Source organism: Salvelinus fontinalis, chromosome 1 (assembly GCF_029448725.1).
Source record: "Salvelinus fontinalis isolate EN_2023a chromosome 1, ASM2944872v1, whole genome shotgun sequence".
Taxonomy (NCBI): domain Eukaryota; kingdom Metazoa; phylum Chordata; class Actinopteri; order Salmoniformes; family Salmonidae; genus Salvelinus; species Salvelinus fontinalis.
Genome location: NC_074665.1, coordinates 67116432 through 67134014, shown reverse-complemented (window position 1 = coordinate 67134014; position 17583 = coordinate 67116432).

The following is a 17583-nucleotide window of genomic DNA, read 5'->3' as shown; positions in this document are numbered from 1 at the left end:
AAAATTCTAATAGTTCCCCTGCTTTCAGTTTATGTGACAAAACAATCAATGTGTAGAGAATCATTGTACCATCTAAACCACTGTGGAATATATTTTCAATAGATGGGTTAGCTGACGAAAATGATGTACACGCTTCAATGGGGCTGTGATTCTGGATGTCCAGATAGCTACCAACAATGACAAGAAACTGCCACGTGGGGAATCGTAAGTGACTCGTTTCAACTAGTTCATCTTGTCTTGTTTTGAGGAGTTGACTAATTTCAGGATGCCTGATCCTAACTGGGCTCATGTCCTCTGATTTAGTTAAACTCAAAAGGGAATTGGAGTTTCCTTCACTAAACAGTCCAAAATCACATTACACAATTTTACAAACAGTATCTTACTCACTCATTCATCTTATACAACAATTAGATGTAAACCTCATATCTGAGGCTATTATATAAACAGAGTTATGGTAATGTGGCCGCACCATCTCCCATGAGCTTCACCAAGTTGTAACAAACGGACCAGTTCGTAGCTGGATTCTTCACCGATCTTTAATACCTTCTCCGGAACGTAAATGTTGTTCGGACCTCAAGTTCTGTGAGGTGGAAGAAATTCCTTTGTTCTCTATGAAACTTCACTCTATCTCTATACTGTGTGGCCATGAAGCAGGGTCTTCCCTACGAATTTACGACCTCACTGACCACAGCAGCTTAGTTGTAGGGGGCAGGGAGAGGCAGGGAGAGGGGGATGGGGCTTGCTGTACCCAAAGAGGGCAACGTCATGACAGTCCTTTAGATGGAAGTTTTAGGTCACTCTGCTGAATTGAGAATCATATTTTCTTCCAGGTTGACTGGTATGAATCTACCTTCCCCTGTCATCAGCAGCAAGAACTGGCTACGGCTGCATTTCACATCAGACAGCAACCATCGGCGGAAAGGATTTAGTGCCCAGTACCAAGGTAAGGGGTCAATGTCAGAGGGTTGGGATAGATCCCTTCCCATTGCAGGCAGTCGCCAGTGCAATTGGCAGTGAGTTCCTTCACATCACGTCACTTCTCACGCTCTGCCAGAGCTCTGCTAAACATGACATCTTGTCCTGACCTGGATTCTGCCCGCATACGGTTTGCAGGTGTATGCATAGTTATTTCTCTGGTTTCTGCCTGTTAAATGGAGTTTGACGAAGTGCAACATGACTTGAGGCCCTCCAGGCTTAGTCACTAAGTGTAGCCCCAGCTACTTCTGCCTAAAAGAGTTTGGATATGAAGCCCATTCTCATTAAAAATAGTTGGCAACTTTTTTCCCTCCCACATTATTTTTTTCCCCCTATTATTTAGCATTTGTGTTATATTGTTGGGTAAAATTACTATACTTTCCCTTAATACCTGGCGAGTGGATGAAGTCATATGGAGAAAATAATACTCACACTGAACCGTTTTCAGATTTTTCAGGGTTTAATTGGCTTCCCTGCATGACATAATTAACAGATTAGATTCCGAGTCATATCCAAATCTAAATTGGCTTCCGTTGACACTAACGCAGGCTACACGTTCACTGCACTGCCTGCTGGGAACTGAGCCCAGTGGTGTTAGGTGACAGTGTGGCCACCACTGTTCACAAGCTGGCCCTCCCTTGCCCTGCACAACAAAGGACTCCTCTGACTTGGATGATCTATAAAGACTAAATAATACAACCCCAATAATTGCGCGGTGGCCTGGGCACATTGGCACCATGCTGGCCCTCTGCAATAACCTGGAGGACAGCTTGACATCTCTGCTTGTGAATTTCTCCAGTAAACGCCAGCTTCAAAGTATATTTGGAGGCGGGCGTGGGGGGTCCTTCTATAGCAAAGGAATCTCACAGAAGTGTTTGCATGTTGTGACACAGTGTCACGCCCTGGCCTTATTATTCTTTGTTTTCTTTATTATTTTAGTTAGGTCAGGGTGTGACATGGGTAATGTTTATGTTTTGTTGGTTTTGGGTGTTTATTTGGTAAAGGGGTTATGGGGTGTAATATATGGTTTTGTGTTGAGTGTAGATGTCTAGCGTTGTCTATGTTGGTGAGTGATCTAGAAGAGTCTATGGTTACCTGAATGAGTTCCCAATTAGAGACAGCTGATTTCGGTTGTCTCTGATTGGGAGCCTTATTTAGGGTAGCCATAGGCTCTCATTGGTTGTGGGTAATTGTCTATGTAGAACGTTTGTAGCCTGTATGTATGTGCACAACGTTTGTAGCTTCACGGTCGTTTTGTTATTTTGTTAAAGTGTTTCGTGTTTATTGTTTGTCATCTTTTAAAATAAAAGAAGATGGCTTATTTTCCAACTGCTGCATTTTGGTCCGTCAATCCGCCACACGATCGTGACACACAGATTTTCTTTCAGCCTGTGCTCTCAGGGTGTTTTGCTTATTACATAATGGATTATGACGTGCACTACTTTTTCTCCTCAACAGTAAAAAAGGCCATTGAGCTGAAGTCCAGAGGGGTGAAACTGCTTCCAAGCAAAGACACAAACCACAAAAATGCTGTTTGTAAGTACTTTCTTATAAGCTGAGGTGCAGTTTTACAGACATCAGAATTGTAATCATCATAAAATCAAGCATGTCTTAAAAGGGTTTGTCTTTCCCCAGGCAGTCCAAAACAGTAAAGAAATGTACACTTACGATAAGCTTTTTAAATTACGATACGTTTTTAGGATTTGGTAGTTGTACCAGAGTCAAACAAATGAGTGTTTCTTACAAAGTTAAGTCAAGTTGATTGATCTTTCATCCTACTAAACTCCACCTACATTGGCATCTCTGGGACTAGAGTCTACTGGAGGGTTTGGATAAGCCCTCTTTGTTTAAAAATAAATGACATCTGTATGTGTCCATTACATGACTGTCATGACCTGACCTTAGAGATCCTTTATTCTCTATTTTGGGTTAGGTCGGGGTGTGACTAGGGTGGGCATTCTAGTTTCTTTATTTCTAGGTTGGCCTGGTATGGTTCCCAATCAGAGGCAGCTGTCTATTGTTGTCTCTGATTGGGGATCATACTTAGGCAGCTTTGTCCCACCTGTTGGTTGTGGGATCATGTTTTTGTATTGTTGCCTTTGAGCATGACAAAGCTGCACGTTCGTTTCTTTGCTCTTTATTGTTTTTGTGCCGGTACTCATAATAAAAGATGATTAACTTCTACTTGCACACCCCATCAGTAAAAAAGCTGACTAGCATAGCCTAGCATAGCGTCACAAGTAAATACTAGCATCTAAATTTCATTAAATCACAAGTCCAAGACACCAGATGAAAGATACACATCTTGTGAATCCAGCCATCATTTCTGATTTTTAAAATGTTTTACAGGGAAGACACAATATGTATTTCTATTAGCTAACCACGATAGCAAAAGACACAACTTTTTTTTCTCCACCATTTTTTTCCTGCATAGGTAGCTATCACAATTTTGACCAAATAAAGATATAAATAGTCACTAACCAAGAAACAACTTCATCAGATGACAGTCTGATAACATATTTATTGTATAGCATATGTTTTGTTAGAAAAATGTGCATATTTCAGGTATAAATCATAGTTTTACATTGCAGCCACCATCACAACTCTCACCAAAGCAACTAGAATAACTACAGAGACCAATGTGAATTACCTAAATACTCATCATCACATTTATGAAAAATACACACCGTACAGCAAATGAAAGACAAAGATCTTGTGAATCCAGCCAATATTTCAGATTTTTTAAGTGTTTTACAGCGAAAACACAATATAGCATTATATTAGCTTACTACAATAGCCAACCACACAACAGCATTGATTCAAGCCAACAATAGCGATAACGAATAAACCAGCAAAAGATATACATTTTTTCACTAACCTTCTCAAACTTCTTCAGATGACAGTCCTATAACATCATATTACACAATACATATAGAGTTTGTTCGAAAATGTGCATATTTAGCGGCACAAATCGTGGTTATACAATGAGAATAGTAGCCAAGCTGCCAACAAAATGTTGGGAGAAATCTTGGGAGATGCACCTAATCTAATCAGTAACTAATCATAAACTTGACTAAAAAATACAGGTTGGACAACAAATGAAAGATACATTAGTTCTCAATGCAACCTCTGTGTTAGATTTTTTAAATTAACGTTACTACGACATACAGCGTGCGTTAATGCTAATATGGCAAAAATTTGCTAAGTTGCTAACCAACAAATGTGACAATGTTTTTGAGAGACAACAAGTGCTCATTTATTTATGTTTTCAATTAACACTGGAGACAAAATATAGTTTACATGTTGTCAACTATCTAAGCCAACCCTGTCTGTTTTGCCCCATAGTTGTGCACGCTGTAACGGTTTTGACTTGAGGTTGTTGTTTGTTAGCTTGTGCCTACCAGAGAAAATATAGATTTCTCCTTTTTGTTTGTGAGGGAATGAGTCCGGTCCGTCAAGTCTACACCAATACGAAGGACTCATGTAAAAGTCAGTATGGAAATACACTTTTCATAAACCCTTTAAAATATTTGAAATAACTTCAAAACAACAGTTATTTTGTGTTGGTTTTATTGTCACAATAATCACACAATCAATATAAGTCACAAATAATAACAACCTTGGTTCAATGGTAAATGTCCCGTACCTCGGGCATAAAAAAAGTAAAGCCCAATAAATACGTGATCTGAGTCCTACCATAAAGTGGTGCGTAAGTTCCTGTTCCACACACAATAAAGATGATCAGAAATCTCAGTCGTCTTCAACTACAAATGAACAAATAAACCAACACGGTATAAATCACACCAAAGAAAATTAAATTCCATATGCAAAAATGTTGTAATCAGTCAGACAATCCAATCTGCCAGCGGCGAAAGGCCACGGAGAACAGCAAAGACTAACGTAGATCAGTAGTCCAACAATCAGAGGCACAGCGAGGGATTTTGGGCCCCATGAAAAGATATCACATTGGGCCCCACTACCACAGGCCACACCAACCCTGCACAATTGCTGTAACCACACACCTCCAGAACCCAATCGACCCATTCAAAGCTTTAAATAACTCTATCTTTGCAGACTTGCAACTCTCTTGTAGTCCAATATTTACTGTACAATATTTACTGATAGTGAGCTGTGAAAATATAACACTGTGCAGATATGCATGCAACACTCTGCATACAGCGGAAATCACTATTTGATGCAAGACTGATACTCTCTATAAGAAATGTGCTAAAGGCCATCTTTTACAGTCTTATTGTAATTTTAATGGTAAAATTCTTGAATGGAAAATTATCTTAATATTAACTTAAAATAAATCTAACTTAAATATACATTAACCTCTTCAATTACAATAAATTAACATTATCATCTATAGAATATAACAAACAAAATAATAAAAGCAGAAGCAGATTTTTTAACTAAGTATACATACCAACTAGATAATAAGCAGCTGTAAAAGTGGAAATGGAAAACAAAATGGAAATGAAAAGGCCTGATGGTGGCGCTAGAGGAAAGGTCAAGTGGTCACCAAATCAATAGGTTTCTTCCACTTGGGGTCTTGATTGTGCACAACAAATTTTATGACAATCCAGCCATTACTTGAGATATATCTTGTTCTCAGTCTGTTCTCAGTCTGTGGGAATCATGTGTGTAGTGATCCAATATCCATAGCCATGCCATTTAACAGTTATCACTGGCGCTTGCACAGCCTTATTCACCAAGAACCCAGCGCCGAGCCTTCTTGTTAGCAAAGTCACTGATCAAGTCTTTGAAGTCCAGCTTTCTAGCTAACTGACTTTCAATGGACAGCATGGCAAGACTGCAAAGCCTGTCCTGGAACATAGTGGACCTCAAATAGTTAAAAAAAAATCAGTTTTAGCTTACTGAAAGCTCTCTCGCCACCAGCAACAGTCATAGGCAGTGTGCAAAATATACGTAAAGCAATGCACACTTCTCCAAAAATGCTTTGCATCTGCATCTTATTCAGGAGACGAAGAGGAGACACGTTATGGGGGAAAGCGGCAGCATATACAGTGTTCAGGTGTCTGACGTCATTTTGAAACTCAGGTGTAAGATCTCTGGAACACTTCATGATCAGTGGATGGGACACAGAAGGGACTTTATCCTCACTAATCTGCCCAACTTTCAGAACATTATTCTACAATTGTTGCAGTGGTGTGGAAACCAGTGTCCAAGTCACTTATGATGTTGTCCATAGCAGTAAAAAACACTGTGTTCTGAAACATTATTGCTGCACTGTCCTGAGCTGTCTCCTCTTGAGAGGTCTCAACATGGAATCTCTTCATTTTCCTCATGGCAGCTGTGTTCCTTGCTAAATTGAGATGCAACATCCATTTGCATAGCAATCAGTGTTGCCTCAGACAGGAGAGACTCCCATCCATCTCGAAGAGCCTGCATCTCTTCCTTTAAGGCTCTGATATTGGCTGCCTCTGTGTCAAGTGAGATTTCTCCTGACTGGAGAATCACATTCCTGATCTCAATGCATTGCAGTACCTGTAATTATGCCAACTGACATGTCATTCAACACAATGCAGCTCACCTCCTTCTTCAGTTGGGAGTAGGGCTGGTTCAGGGGTATTTTTTATTTTTATTTTTTATTTATTTTACCGTTATTTTACCAGGTAAGTTGACTGAGAACACGTTCTCATTTGCAGCAACGACCTGGGGAATAGTTACAGGGGAGAGGAGGGGGATGAATGAGCCAATTGTAAACTGGGGATTATTAGGTGACCATGATGGTTTGAGGGCCAGATTGGGAATTTAGCCAGGACACCGGGGTTAACACCCCTACTCTTACGATAAGTGCCATGGGATCTTTAATGACCTCAGAGAGTCAGGACACCCGTTTAACGTCCCATCCGAAAGACAGCACCCTACACAGGGCAGTGTCCCCAATCACTGCCCTGGCGCATTGGGATATTTTTTAGACCAGAGGAAAGAGTGCCTCCTACTGGCCCTCCAACACCACTTCCAGCAACATCTGGTCTCCCATCCAGGGACTGACCAGGACCAACCCTGCTTAGCTTCAGAAGCAAGCCAGTAGTGGTATGCAGGGTGGTATGCTGCATGGGGATGGAGAGACAGGGCTGCTGAGCCTGACACTGCATCTGTTGGGCCTGGCACCAGGCAGGGGCAGCGACAACTAATTTAGTATGAATAGCTTGCTAAATTTTGCCTGCATTTATTAAATGTCGGCTAAAAGAGGAGCGAAATGTAAACACTCAGAATGTTCTGTGAAGATATTAAGTAACTAATGTTAGGAGAGCAAAAGTTGCTTATTTCACTATGAACTAAGCTAACAGGTTAATTACCATCACTCAAGGACTACACCCACCTTCCTTTGTGAAAAATTGGGTGACATACTGTCGCCCTTTCTTTTCTCTCTCCTGTCTTTCTTTTCATTTTTGGAAGCCAGATTTTTCTTTAGGAAGCTGCGACATGATGCTCTGGCACTCCTCACTCGCAGTTCACTGCTAGGGGGGGTTGGGCAATACAGAGGCTTTCTGGATGTTTACTTTTTGCCCTAAACAGGAAAAGAAAAAGAACCGTTAGATTTATTAGTACAATGTAAATAAATGATTATATTAATGATGATAGGTTAATGATTTAATATTGTAAAAAATGTACCTGATGTTCTAATAATTTCTTAGGGAGTTACAGGCCCTTTATTGGTGAGTCACAGGCCCTTAGAATCATCCTAAGCTTTTCCGCCCATATGGTGCCCCTGCCAACAATATACATAAGTAGATAGATCCGATACTGGTTGATCCTGCGACACGGCTACAGTACACACTTTTAAATACACCAAAACAAACTGGGTATCAACAAGCTTCCAAGCTGAGGGTTGACCAATTCCTCTCTCGCGACACTGTCACAACCCACTGTTGCGCAGCTGATGCTGGCTATTTAATAGGGGACTAAAGGGGAAGCGCCCCGTTGGCAGGAGAAACACTGAGACGGTTCAGACAAATTCAATGCTGTCACAACGCGTTGGTTTTGTTGCGAAACAACCAACCCGCCTATAACAAAAAATATTGTATTTTCAGCTGTTTGAAGCTGGTGTACAATAAAACTAAAGTAAAAGAGGCAAAAACCTAATTTAAGAACGAGAAGCATAGAACTAGTGCAAATAGAACAGATCTACAGCTTCTTTGACTTGCATTCAATGAGAATGACAGATCTATAATCAAATCGTATTGGTCACATACACATATTTAGCAGATGTTATTGCGAGTGTAGCGAAATGCTTGTGTTTCTAGCACCAACAGTACAGTAATATCTAACAATTCACAACAATACACACAAACCTAAAAGTAAAATAATGGAATTAAGGAATATATAAGTATTAGGATGAGCAATGTCAGAGTAGCATAGACTAAAATACAGTAGAATAGAATACAGTATATACAATACCGTTCAAAAGTTTGGGGTCACTTAGAAATGTCCTTGTTTTTGAAAGAAAAGCAAATTTTTGTCCATTAAAATAACATCAAATTGATCAGAAATACAGTGTAGACATTGTTAATGTTGTAAATTACTATTGTAGCTGGAAACATCTGATTTCTTTAAGGAATATCTACATAGGCGTACAGAGGCCCATTATCAGGAACCATCACTCCTGTGTTCCAATGGCACATTGTGTTAGCTAATCCAAGTTAATAATTTTAAAAGGCTAATTGATCATTGTGTTCGATTACAGGCTCAAAATGTCCAGAAACAAAGAAATGTCTTCTGAAACTCGTCAGTATATTCTCGTTCTGAGAAATGAAGGCTATTCCATGGGAGAAATTGCCAAGAAACTGAAAATCTCGTGCAACGCTGTGTACTACTCTCTTCACAGAACAGCGCAAACTGTCTCTATCCAGAATAGAAAGAGGAGTGAGAGGCCCCGGTGCACATCTGAACAAGAGGACAAGTACATTAGAGTGTCTAGTTTGAGAAACAGACACCTCACAAGTTCTCAACTGGCAGCTTCATTAAATAGTACCCGCAAAACACCAGTCTCAACGTCAACAATGAAGAGGCGACTCCGGGATGCTGGCCTTCTAGGCAGTGTTCCTCTGTCCAGTGTCTGTGTTCTTTTGCCCATCTTAATCTTTTCTTTTTATTGGCCAGTCTGACATATGGCTTTTCCTTTGCGACTCTGCCTAGAAGGCCAGCATCCCGGCGTCGCCTCTTCACTGTTGACGTTGAGACTGGTGTTTTGCAGGTACTATTTAATGAAGCTGTAGTTGAGTACTTGTGAGGTGTTTGCGCAACGAATAGGGTGTTTGCGTTTCACCCCAACGACCTGTTCCTGTCTCTCCGTTCACTACAGTATTGTAACTCTGCACTATTACATAATGATAGATAAGTGCTATTTGCGTAGGAAAATATAATGTTATGCATTTGCTCCATTGTTTATACTTTTGTTGCTGACCCGGTTTATGAGGGCCTGCAGAAGTTAATGTATGTGACTATAATAACATTATACTACTGTAATTACTTCATATTGGATGTGTAACCATCCCTGGAAAACAAAATGCTCAATACGGAAAGGATCAATGTTAAGTCAGTTCGCATAATGGACTAAATGGACGGATGGGATTCATCTTCCGGTAAGTCAGCCCATTTTAGATAATGACAACCCACTAAATTCATTTAAATTGCACACCCTGACCCTATTCAATATATTGATAATTGTGCAATTACTATAGCTACCCACTGTTCATCATTCAGTGTGCAAAATAGAGGGACTATGCACCCGATTGCATTATATAGTATCCCGAATGAGTGACTGGCAAAGTGCCAATCTATACGCCTCCATACCTCCACTGTCCTCTTTTATGCTTACTCAGTAGGCCTGTTGAGTGATGCACACTTCTTTTTAACCTGACCAATTAACAATGGGGAAGTCTCTAAGCACGTTGTAGATGCATGAGCACGAACTGTATTACATGAGAGCGGTATTCTACAATTTTGTGTGCCATCATAAGCATGTTAGTGTTGCAGCTGTGCTGGAACTACGTTTGTTTTGTTAGGCATGTCAATGATCTTTGAGACATTTTAAATCTAAGGCATAGGGTGTTCACTAAGCTACAGTATATGAAGTCATCTCAAGCAGTAAACCTGAATGCGTGCATATTTCTGTCTATAGTTCTACAGAAACATTTTTATTGGTTTACATTTCATTACTAGCTTCTCCCAAGGCCTATGACTCAAATTGACATGAAGCAGGATGGATTGGCTGGTAGTTCACAAATTAAGAAGCTCAGAAAGATAAGAAATAAATTAACCTAGATCCAGATCACTATTTAAAGCTTATGACTTGAGTCCACAACAACCATTAGTCTGTTATGGCCGGGCATCATTGCAAATGTTAGCAAAAACACCGGTCTCCGGTTCAAAGAAGTGTAATTATGCACTTCTTTGTAATTACGCATTTTGCCGTTCTCTTCCGGTGGAAATGTACAGTATCTCCATGACCTTGCACTAAATTATTGATCCCTTCGTTGTCAAAACGCAAGTTTGTATGTGTAATCAGTAAGAATAAACAATCAGTTAACCCTTGTGCACATTCAGCTAACACATGCTCACACCTGTTAGTCTGGCTGATACCAAACTCAAAGTCCTCCTGACTTCAGAGTCTGGAGAGACTGTTTGATGTTTTCAGAACGATACGGCGATAATGAAGTGCTTTTGTGCTTTTACTGCTTTGTTCTTCTCTGTGTCTTTCTCAATCAAACATCCACATGTACAGCCACACACAGTCCCGAGCGCTGCCCCCTTCCATTACAACTGTCAGATTTGCACCAACAAAGACTCCTGTCCAGACCAGTGGGTCATAGCTCTCCCTCACTGTATGCGTCATCCGGGCTACACAACTGTATACATATTATGATAGGCTGCTGAGGGGAGGACGGCTCACAATTATGGCTGGAATGGTATCAACCACATGGAAACCACATCTTTGATGTGTTTGATACCATTCCATTGACTCCATTCCAGCCATTATTATGAGCTGTCTCGCCCTCAGCAGCCTCCACTGGATGATAGTGTTTGTGTGTGTTCACATAAACAATGACATACACGTATAACTCAAACGTGTTTTAAAGGTGTGTATGTGTACAAAGGCTTTGAGAAGATTGAAGAGATGAAACGCTTTCAAATTTGGCGGACGTCACAGAAATCTATTAAATTTGATTGATTTCTGTGACATTTGTGGTTATCGTTGAGTCCAAATTCAGCCATTAAAAGAAAGGTACTTTATTCAATAGGTTGATGTTGATATTGCAGTCTTCTTGATGTGTTAATCATTCTTTTCCATGTAAATACATATATTTTTTTTAACAATGGAGTTGATACAAGAATAGACACTAATATAGTACTCTATATGTGGTTTACCAAACTGTTAAGTACTTGAACACCTCACAGATCTGTCTGCTTTGTATTGCGTTTTGTGTCATGTCTTTTATTGAATTTTTATTTCACAGTACAACTGGGTCTTTGGGATGTTGGAGGTCAACAGAGGTAATAGATGACCAGATCTGAAAATGGTACCGTCAAGCTCACGCAACAACATCAAAAGAGGATCAACCATCTACAGTGACTCGTGGAGAGCACATGTGCAGGCGCTGAATCGACTAGGTTATCAGCATCACACTGTGAACCACAGGCAGAACTTTGTTGATCCACATTTGAGCAGCCACACACAGCACATTGAACGCTCTTTGCAGATGATCAAAAACCAGGTCTGGAGACTTAAAGGGAATCAATCAGAAAATGTTTGGGCAAAATGGTTGGGCAAAAAACATAGGGGAGGCATCTTCGGACGACTGATCAACAACATAAAGAGGAGATATAAAGTGTGACTGAATTTTGGGGGGGAGAAAAGCACATATTGGGCCCATCTTCTAATACCATTGGAGGTGTGGAGAAGTAGATCTGGAGATAATTTCACTTTTGTTCTGTTATTGATCTGTCATTGGATTTTGTGACCACAGTATTTTCATTTCAAGAAAATAAAAAAAAGCTACAAAGAAAGAAATATTGTTAACTTTAACAAATTACAACAATAAGAAAGAGAAACTTCTGGAGTATTGCAAGATATGGTTTGGGTCCCTCAGCCCGAATCTATTAAATTAAAACAAGAAGGCAAGGGGAAAGCTTTGGTCTTTAATGCCAAAGTTTTGGTAGATTAACCATGTTCTGTTAATTAGGCTACCATGGTGTTTTGAAATTTTCCAGTTTGAATGTTTTTTGCATCTCCTACATCATGCAGCCTAATATATTGAAAAACCCTCTGAAAAATCTGTTTTAATTCTTAAAGAACGTCTGCACCATGTGATGTGGTGGTCTTTTTCAGTTTATACTTGTATGGCAGTTAGTTTGCTGTGAGATTGTGCTTTAGTAGATTATTGAAAAATATTGTCTTCCGTTGTTTTATTTTTTTGTGTGAAATGCTACCTCAGAAAACCATTCTTAAAGAATGTCTGCACCACATGTTTTGTTGTTATTTTTCAGTTGATACATTTATGGCAGTTTGCAGAGACTTGTGCCTTCGTAGATTAGTAAAAAAAAAAGTTAAATTGTGAAATGATACCTCGGATAACAATGTTTAAGTAAACTATTCAAATGTTTTTACATTACAAATGTCCTCCCAGGAAGACTATGGCAATGCTATCATGTAATAAAGCTGTTCCTAAGAGATTATCTTCCTCTTCCTGCCTTTTTTATGGTTGTTGCTATATCTGTCTTTTACAATAGGGTACAGAAAATAAGTGAAACTTCCAGAAGCTTTAAAATGAGGGCCAGGATGTCAGGATGGGTAATGTACAGTATAAATACACACTAATTACAAGTAATTACTCCTCAAGATATACTTAATTTTAACTAGCTAAATCCTGTGTAACACCTAGTAATTACATTGTACTTATGCAGACATTACATGTACTCTGTGGTGTACACATTTGTTTAGTCTCCCACTTATATAGTGCTTCTAGAAGCTTTAATTCTGAGTTCCAGGTTGTTAGGATGGGTAATGTACTGTATAAGTACACAGAAATTAAGTGAAACTTCCAGAAGCTTTAAAATGAGGGCCAGGATGTCAGGATGGGTAATGTACAGTATAAATACACACTAATTACAGGTAACTACCCCTCATGAGACTTCATTTTAACAAGCTAAATCCTGTGTAACAGCTAGTGATTACATTGTACTTAGGCAAACATTACATGTACTTTGCTTTCAAATAATTTATTTTTCCACATCTGGGTTGACACCTATATTAGATCCCAGTCAGTGAGGCTGACCTACTGATCTGTTTTTTCCACCTTAACCAAGTTACCCCAGGCGGTATACTTTATTTTGAGGGCAAATGCTAGCAACAACCCTGAGTGCACATTCAAGGGTAAGTAATTAGAGCCTATTGAGTATAGGCTATAATCTCTAAGACACCCATCACATCCATGAGGGATCACAACCTTTGTGACAGTTGTTACTGTATGCAGCTTAGAAGAAGCGAAACACTAAGTTGGTGAATTTAGTGGAAACCTGCCCGTGTGTAACAACCATGGTAACAATAATTATTTGTTACACTGCTGTAATTACAGTGCCCTCAGAAAGTATTCAGACCAGTTGACTTTTTCCACATTTTGTTATGTTACAGCCTCATTCTAAAATGTATTAAATAAAGAATGTCCCTCGTCAATCTACACACAATACTCCATAATGACAATGCGAAAACAGCTTGTTAGAAATTTTGGAAAATGTATTACAAACAAAAAACAGAAATACCTTATTTACGTAAGTACTCAGACCCTGTGCTATGAGAATCGAATTTGAGCTCCGGTGCATCCTGTTTCCATTGATCATCCTTGAGATGTTGCTACAACTTGATTGGAATCCAGCTGTGGTAAATTCAATTGATTGGACATGATTTGGAAAGGCACACACCTGCCTATATAAGGTCCCACAGTTCACAGTGCATGTCAGAGCAAAAACAAAGCAGTGAGGTCGAAGGAATTGTCCATAGAGCTCCGAGACAGAATTGTGTTGAGGCACAGATCTGGAGAAGGGTGCCAAAAAATGTCTGCAGCATTGAAGGCAGCCAGCCAAGAACACAGTGGCCTCCATTTTAAATGGAAGAAATGTGGAACCAGCTAGACTCTTCCTGGAGCTGGCCAAACTGAGCAATCGGGGGAGATGGTATGGTAGAGTGGACAGACGGATGCCACTCCTCAGTAAAAGGCACATGACAGCCTGCTTGGAGTTTGCCAAAAGGCACCTAAAGGACTCTCAGACCACGACAAACAAGATTCTCTGGTCTGATGAAACCAAGATTGGCCTGAATGCCAAGCGTCTCGTCTGCATAATGTCAAGCGTCATGCTGTGGGGATGTTTTTCAGCGGCAGGGACTGGGAGACTAGTCAGGATCGAGGGAAAGATGAACGGAGCAAAGTACAGAGAGATCCTTGATGTGTCCTTGAGTGGCCCAGCCAGAGCCCGGACTTGAACAGGATCGAACATCTCCGGAAAGACCTGAAAATAGCTGTGCAGTGACGTTCCCCATCCAACCTGACAAAGCTTGAGAGGATCTGCAGAGAAGAATGGAAGAAACTCCCCAAATACAGATGTACCAAGCTTGTAGTGTCACACTCAAGAAGACTTGAGTCTGTAATCGCTGCCAAAGGTGCTTCAACAAAGTACTGAGTAAAGGGTCTGAATATTTATGTATATGATATTTCAGTTGTTTAAAAAAACATTTGCAAAAAAACACAAAAAAATGTGTGTAGATTGATGAGGAAAAAAACGAATTAACCCATTTTAGAATAAGGCTGTAACGTAAGGAAATGTGGAAAAGTGAAGGCGTCGGAATACTTTCCCGAATGCACTGTACATACCGCAATTACTACCAGTTGCATGTTGTTATTACACTGTAACTAGGAGATGTTACAGTTAACTATAATACTTGTTAGTGTAATTAGATGTGTAATTACACTGTAATAAGGACCCTTTAAAATGAAGTGTTACAGAACATTTTTGTTATGGGTCCTTCCACATCTCCTCTTGAAAGTCATTAACTTCGTTGCATTCAAGCGGTATTGTCTGTGAGAGAACAACGAAAACGCTATTAGACATTAATGGGCAATCGTTGTGTACTGTCTGTATTCCTACTGTAGCAGCATGGTGTAGAATTTGAGGCATCTCACAGACACACGTTAGCTAGCTACCTACAACACACAAGTATAGTTACTCCAATACTAATATGAGTCATAAACCCAAAGTCATTCCTTTAGTCTCCGCCATCATCATCAAAACATGTATCCAATTTTGCTCCTAATGAGAGGCACTGAGTCTAGCTAGGTTAGTTAGCTAACTACAGTAGCTATAATGCTAGACTACAGTACATTTTAGGTATAGCAAACAAATCAAATCAAAGTGTATTTGTCACGTGCGCCGAATACAACAGGTGTAGTAGACCTTACAGTGAAATGCTTACTTACAGGCTCTAACCAATAGTGCGAAAAAAAGGTATGCGTGTGTGTGTGTAGGTAAGTAAAGAAATAAAACAACAGTAAAAAGACATTTGAAAATAACAGTAGCAAGGCTATATACTGGACCAGTTAGCTAGCTAGCTAAACTGGGCTAGCTTGGCTTGTACTGTTTTTAGCAAGCCCCGTTATGGGTGAATAGATCACCAAATTGTAATTTACTAAAATACTGCCTTGTGTAAAACGTGAGGTTATATTGCTAGCTAGCTACCGACAGCAAAACAACTTACATGTTTGTCATTTGCCTTCCTTTGACCTGGTCCAGCTGGTCTAGGCTGCCGCCGCTGCTTGCTGGTTTCACAATTATTTTTATTGCTATCTCAACTCCTCTTCAGTGCATTCCGACTCAAATAAACAGGGCTGTATGTTCCTATGTAAATGAACATCCCCCAAAATTTGGCTTCCAGCTCTTCTTGGAAAGTGGAATCATCAGAAGCAGCCATTGTAGTGAATTATTTAGCAATCTCGGATATACAGTGCACAGTAAAATAGCTCCTGTGAACCTGTAAAGCAGCGGCGTCCCCGTTTTGAAAAGCCTGTCTTTGAGAGTGGGAACAGGGAGGTAGGGCTCCCATTATGCTGTAGTCTTTACAAAGCCAGGGAAAATGAGTCAACCTATATATCCATCAATATCATGTCAGATAGGAACATCGTTGAGACAAGTCCAATTGCTTTATTGAACAATGACAACCATATCTACTCGCTGCTAGCGTGATCGTGCAATCGGCGAAACAAAAAAGGCCACAATAATTGCTACTAAACGTGATTCCATTCATTTTTAGATCAGACAGCAGGCTCAATCAACCAATGACGTAATTGGTTGAACTCTCCCCTAGCAAAACATAAAAAATACAACTATAGCGCATAATTAGGTTTGAAACACTCTATCATCAATCATAATTATGTAGTGTAATAGTGTATAGTAGTGAAGGTTTATTAGGAATGTTGTAAAGTATTTTGAAAGGACCCACACCTCAGAATATGTTATAGATTACTTCTTATTGTCTTATTATATCTGCAGACTGTAGTGGCAAAACTGCTCATCAACTATGATCCTGCCCAGCAAATCTGTCTTAACATTTGCATATGTGCTGGTCTTTCCGCTGCCTTGGTGCCAGATGTAAGCCATAGTGTGCATTTGTGCAAAGCACAAAAAATTAAATCAAGCCTGATTAATGGTGTAAACATGCTGGAATCAACTCACAGGGCACATTCTGTTTGCACATAATTATATTTAAATGAGTGTTTAGTCTAATGGGTAATTCCACAAGATGTGTTCCTTTTGCATACCTTTGATATTTTAGCAGAAATTGTGCACAAATATTGCATTTTAAAAGCTTGTTATATTAAATGAAGTGCCCTTTAATATAGACCACATGGGAATAAAGATTTGCTAAAGTGCCAAAATTCAACATGTTGACATGTCCCTCTGTGCAGCCTCTGTGACAGCCTCTAGGAAGCTTTAACCCACTTAACCCCAACATTTATCAAAGTTTTCACAATCATTGTAAAGCGCTAGTTGTTTTGTTGCTTTGAGAAAGTCATTTCTAAAGATGAGTATTTATTACATGTGATTAGTGATTCATTTTAAGGTAAAAAAAACTACCTGGCCCTCATTTTTGTGAAGTGAACTCTTGTTTCAATATGGTGAAACTTATCACGCAGACTCCTGGGCTCGACGTTGCCGGTCTTAACCGGCGGTCCTGGCAACACACATTACACACACCTGGCAACCATCATTGCGCACAGCTGCTCCCCATCGTTACGCACACCTCGACTTCATCCTCACCCTGATTACTCCCCCCTTATTTAGCCCTCAGTAGCCTGTCTTCAGGCAGTATTAGTTTTGTTTACGTTCAGTACGCTAGTCCTGTTTGGATTATCTTTATGTTTGGATTATCTTTCCTGACTCCCTGCGTATACGTTAAAAAACGATTCCTTTTCAAGTACTTATTACTTTCTAACAGTCAAATAATATTGTAAAAGCAGTTTAACTGGCTCTACTCTTTTTGGTTATTTTCTGTTGTTTTGTGTTGGAAAGCTGAGTGGGTCGATCATA